Raw genomic sequence first — 6,000 nt, forward strand, 5'->3', positions numbered from 1 at the left:
TGTCCCCCAGGAGGGATGTGGACATGGCAAATGGTAAGTGAAGAAACCATAAAGAGATGTGGCCCCAAGTAATTCCCTTTGCTCCCAACATTGTCATGTCTGATGGCCCCCAGAGGCACACCTGTAATGTGTCAGGTGCAAAAACATTAATTCACATGAGTTTCGACAGTTTTAAGCTCAGGATAACACTGGACTTTATCAGCCAATGACAAGGAGCCGAAGAAAAATAATAGTTCTGATTTATAAAAGAGTATCAAATCAACACAAAACCAGCAACAGGGTCATGCCCTGCTGGGTGGTCTGCTCATGACCCTTCACGGTGACCCTTCATTCTGTCCCAAACCTGGCCCACCCCCAACACTGACCCTATCTAATGTTTCAATATTGCAGAAGGTCATTGTTACTGGGCTGTTTCCAGAGGGTGGGAACATATTGACTAACCCGGTCAATATTGACTTCCTTCTGCCAGAAGACAGATGTTGAGCACGCCCTCCGGGGAGAGGCCCAAAGGCATTCTAGGACGAGTAAAATTAAAGAGATCTATTAAGATCTCTTAAGATCTATTAAGAAATATTTAATAAAGCAGGGTGACAAAGCAATCAAGAGCCTGGAATCAGAGCCAGATAGCCTGGGGTCCAGCCCCAGCTCCCCCACTTAGCTGCTGTGTGACCTTGGGTGAGTCACTTAATATCTCTGTGCCTTCAGTTTCATCTTTAGTTTGGGGATATGACGATATTTACCTGGGAAAGTACAGTTGGTTCAGAACTATACAGTCTGGGTATATAATAAATATTCATGAACTCAGTAGTGTCCTAGCCTGGGGTAATAAATACAGGTTTGTTCTTTTTTCCACCTGGGAGAACTCCTATTTATCCTTCAAGACCCAGCAAAAATATACCCTCCTCCAGGCAGCTTTCCTTTCTCTTCACCTAGACAAAGCCTTGGCCCCCTTCTCTGTCTCCCATCTTCCCCTCTGTTCCTGCCTAAGTTTTGCCTAGCCTTGCCTCGTGGAGCTCAAGTGTCCGTGTGCAGTGTGAGTCCTGACAGTTGGCTTTTCTTTCTGTAATTCAAGTGCCTGACTTAAGCTTTCTTTGACTGCCAAGTCATCTGCTTTAACTCAATGAAGTCTATCGTGAATAAACACACTGCAAGCCACATAACAAGATAAAGAGCCAGGATGCTCCCGCCGTCCACCCCCCACCCCCACCCCACATCCCCGCCATGAGGCTCTTTTGTTTTAGACATCCTGGTTGATTTAGATAACTGGCCATTTGGATCACTTTTTCCCCCCTTCTTTCTTTTTCTCTCTTCCCATGCTTTAAATTCCTGCTCTTATAGTTTATATTCACCAATAAGGAGTGAGCCCCCAAAACCCTAGCCCCCCACCCTCAACCCCAATAAAAGCAGAACCCTGGGGCCATGTGCGCTGCCTGTGTCTCTCTCAGCAACCTGGCTGTGTGCCCCCTGGCTGTGTACATGTCAGGGCTGGTAAGTAACAGATTTTTTTTCTTCAAAGTTTCCCGATGGTTATGGCTGATGGGCAGCTTGCAACCCTAAGAACCGCAGGGATCGGTTCTGTTGTCACATTGGTTTGGCAAGGGGAGATGTCTGTGGGAAGCTTACGGGCCTGGGCGACTGCCCCCAGGCATTTACTATCAATAGGCCCAAATGCACAAAGCTCCCTCGCCCCACATCAAGGGCTCTTAGAGACCCGGCCCAGGGCTAGGTCCTTTTGGATTTTTCTGGGTCCCAGCACTACCTGATGCTGGGCAGGCACAGATGAGGGTGCAGGGGTGTCTGCTGATGAATAACTATCCAGGGATGAATGAATCCATACTAAGTTTCAGCTTCCTGACCCTGACATTGGGGCCTCCCCCATCTCCTTGTGCCCGGTACTCCAGCCCTAAGGACATCCTTGCTGTACCCCAAACTGACCAAGCTCTCTTTCCCTCCACACCTTGGCCCATGCTGTTTCCCTGCCAGGAACGCCCTTCTCCCAGCCCCAGCTCCATTTTTCAATGGTCAGCTCCCACTGAAAATTCCTCCGGCTTTTCTGGTCTCTACCACCCTGCCCCTCCTTCTGGCCCAGACTGGCTCCCATGCTCCTTCTTCTAGAAATCTGGGGTGGAGCTGAGGCTCCTGGGGCCCCAGCCTCACCCAGCATGGGGCAGGCACAGAAGTGGGTATGGGGCTGGTGAGGGATTCCCACGCGGCACTTACCTGGGAGATCCCTGGGCAGCTGAGGCTCTCCCTCTTGCTGTCCTCAGAGCCTACAGGAGCCTTGGTTTCGATTCAGGGTCACACGTCAGTCAGCGGGGTGGGGCTGCTGCCCCCAGGCTGTTCCTGTTTCCATAAGCAGGTGAGCCCCAGGGGCGGGACCAGGACAACTCTGGTTGCCCTCTGTCCAACAAAGCTGCTGAGCTGCGGGTGGAGGGACACCCTTGCTTCACCCATGACAAGCCTTTATTGAGCACCTACTGTGTGCCAGATCCTAGGGGACAGAGAGGGGACCCCAAGAGGTGCAAGCCCTACCCTCCCGGCATCTATAATCTAGCAAGCAATGAAGAGTAAGAAATGATTAATGTTTCGAAGCAGACAGTCTGTCAGGAAGGAGGGTCTGGAGTTGCAAGAACCCTCAGAGGGGGCTTAGCTGATCCAGAGCAAGAGGCACTTGGGGGCAGGTAGGAGGTAACTTGATTGTGGGTTGCAAAAAGAGAGGGCTATAGGTGGAGGGAAGAGCACGGGCAAAGGCCCTGAGGCAGGGTCAAGCCTGGACAGGCTGGGGCCTCATTATGCGCACACGGCCACATTATGACTTCCTCTGTAACAAAACAAAACACACCAAAAAAAAAAAAAATCACACTTAAAATGATATTTTACGATTCTGTTGGCATCTAGACCGTTATAGTCTGGGCTGGATTATTATATATTCGTTATTATTGTATTCATTTTTTTCTTCAGATTTAAAAAAAAACCCAGAACATCCTGGGGAGCCCGATACCCACCGTAGGCACTTGTACAAGTCTAACGGACCAGGCAGCCCCGGATGTGTGCTGGCTGCACCTCCCGCCCCAGCCCAGGGGCAAAACCACTTCCTTCTCCCCTTTCAGGCAGAAATAGCCCAGACCCTGGTGGCCGAGCTGGGGGCCTCCCCTCCGGGGCCTTATCACCCGGGGCCAGCCAGTCCAGATAGCCCCCACTGCAGGCTCAAGGGCCGTGGGGGTGGCCTGGTCTGGAGTCTTCGGGTCCATAAGGCCCAAGCAGGAGACACGTGGAACCTGGCTTCTTACTCACCCCACTGGGTAGCCTTGGGTGACTCTCTCAACCTCTCTGGGCCTCGGTTTCCTTAACTGAGAAGTGGGCATAACAGCCCTCCTTAATCACGTGATGACGACAGGAACAACCTTCAAGCATGCGGTGTGGGGCTCAGTCAAGGGTAAAATCGGGACTCTTCACTGTGACTTAATCTGATGCCTTTGTGCCTGGCTGGGGAGACAGAAGCTGGGGCTCCATACTGCACAGGCTGGGCCACCTTGGGCCACTTGCGTACCTCCGTGCCCTCCATAGCCCAGTGAGTCAGCTACCAGCCCCGATGATAAGGAGCAACGCTGTTGGGGAGGGGCTCGCACCAGCCCAGGAGACCCTGATTCCTTAGAAAGCCTGGTCTCATTTGCATGCAGTGCAGTCTCCAGAAACATGGGGTGTCTCAGGCCACTTCCGGCCCGGCCCTCTGAGGCCCCACCACAGAGGGCTCCACCCTGATAACCCTGACCTGCTTGGGAGATGTGGTCTTACACAAACTGAAGTCCTCCCCTGAGAATGTCACAACAGAATCATCCCCCACCCCTCGGTGACCACAGTCCTCAAAACTGTGAGCGGAGAGGTGGCCGCCAGAGGAACTTCCGGAAAAGGACCAGCAGGGCGATGCAGGGGAGCTGGGACTCCAGGGCCCCTCCTGCTCTGGTGTCAGCTCTGGGCTTTTCACTGGGGGCCTCAGCTGGCAAGGAGGACTTTCTTGGCCCCACGTGGGGTGGCTCGTGTGGTAGGGACCACAGTGCCTTCTCAGCCCTGTACAAGGGGTGGGGCAGTCAGGCTCTGCCAATGCTGAGCTTTATGTGTTTTCAACTATCCTGTCGTCCTACAAGGCTTTCGTTCTGTTCATGAATCCATTCACTCCACAAACATTGGCTGAGCCCCAACTGCGGGCACCATGCTAGATGCTGGGGACGGGGCAGACAAGATGAGCACTGTCCCTGCCCGCTGGAGCCCGCGGTCCATGGGGACATGGTTACCGCACAAGTCCCCACGTGGAAAAGGCTTGCACAAGAGGGAACAGCAAGGGCAAAGGCTTGGGGTAGGAATACACCTGGCACGCTGGAGGAAGAGACAGCTCAGGCATCCAGAAGGTGGAAATAACCGAATGGCCACCACAGATGGTGGTCCATGCACACGATGGAATATTACTCAGCCATAAAAAGGACACATGCTACAACGTGATGGATCTAGAGAATCATGCAGAGCGGAAGAGGCCCCATACAAAAGGCCACACGGTGTATGATTTCATTTACATGAAATGTCCAGGACAGGCGAATGCAGAGACAGAAAGAAGACTAATGGTTGCAGGGGGGCTGGGCGGGGGGCATGGGGAGAGACTGTTTGTGGGGATGGGGTGATGAAAACGTCCTAGAATGGACCGTGGTGACAGCCGCGCAACTCTGAGAATACACTGAAGACCACTTAATTGCACTTTGGTGGGTGGATTGTTCCATGTGCAGATTACATCTCAATAAAGATGTTATTTTTAAAAAAAAAAAAAAAAGGAGCGCCTGGGTGGCTCAGTTGGTTAAGCGTCTGCCTTCGGCTCAGGTCATGATCCCAGGGTCTTGGGATCGAGCCCCACATCGGGTTCCCTGCTCGGTGGGAAGCCTGCTTCTCCCTCTCCCACTCCCCCTGCTTGTGTTCCCTCTCTCGCTGTGTCTCTGTCAAATAAATAAATAAATAAATCTTAAAAAAAAAAAAGTCAAGGTGTCCTCTTTCCCGGTACAAGGGGACAAGAGTAGAAGAGCCACTTCCCTGCGTGCCACCGCATCGAAGTCCTAGTGACTCTCTGAGGAAAAGGCTGGGTCTCAGGAGGGACTGAGGAGTTCAAGGACCCCAGCCTGACCTGGTTGGGAGCAATGGGGACAAAATTGGGGCCTGTTGGGGCAAATACTTCCAGCTCAGTGCCGAGAGCTATTTATGGGACTTGTGCCCCATAAAGACACAAGATGTGAAGAGTGAGTTTTCCTCTTGGGGCACAAGACAAATAGTGATGCTGATAATGAGGATGATGACCAGGATGTTGATGGCAGCTCATCTCTCAGTGCTTACCAGGCATCTATCCCAGGCTGAGAGGCACCATCTTGCTGGCTCATGCCTATTTTACCGACGAGGAGACTGAGGCTCAGCCCGTGGCTGTGCTAGGGGGAGGACAGGGCTCGGAACCCAGCACTTGACTTGGCAAAATGGGTGCCGGCAAGGATGCAGATGAGAGAATGGTGGGGGCACGATGGGGTCTGATGCTGACCAGGCAGGTTCAACAGGGAACGTGATGTCCCACAGTGGTGCTGTGGGGGCGTACACCTCTCCGTTCTCCTGGGGGGCGGGGGTGTGTGAGGGCAGAGCCGGGGGTCAGAAAGCTGCTTCTTCCAAGTCAGTCTTTGGGTCACAGTTGCATCTCCTCAGAGCTCGGGGTAACCGACCTCCTCTGCTTTGATCCTGTCTACACCTGGGGTAGGGGTGAACCTGGCACACTTGAGGAGCAGACGAGAGCCAAGGCGCGCAAAAGTGGAACGGCTCCCACTTTAAATGACAGGCCTCCTGAGGACCCTCGACCCAGTGCCCTACAGGGGACATGGGGACACAAAAATCCATTACCTTTAATCTAGTCCAATCTCTAATCTTACAGATGAAATTACAACCAAGAAATAAGATAAGCTGTAAAAAAAAAAAAAAAATCTG

The sequence above is a fragment of the Neomonachus schauinslandi genome, chromosome 1 (assembly GCF_002201575.2).
Source record: "Neomonachus schauinslandi chromosome 1, ASM220157v2, whole genome shotgun sequence".
NCBI classification, from domain to species: domain Eukaryota; kingdom Metazoa; phylum Chordata; class Mammalia; order Carnivora; family Phocidae; genus Neomonachus; species Neomonachus schauinslandi.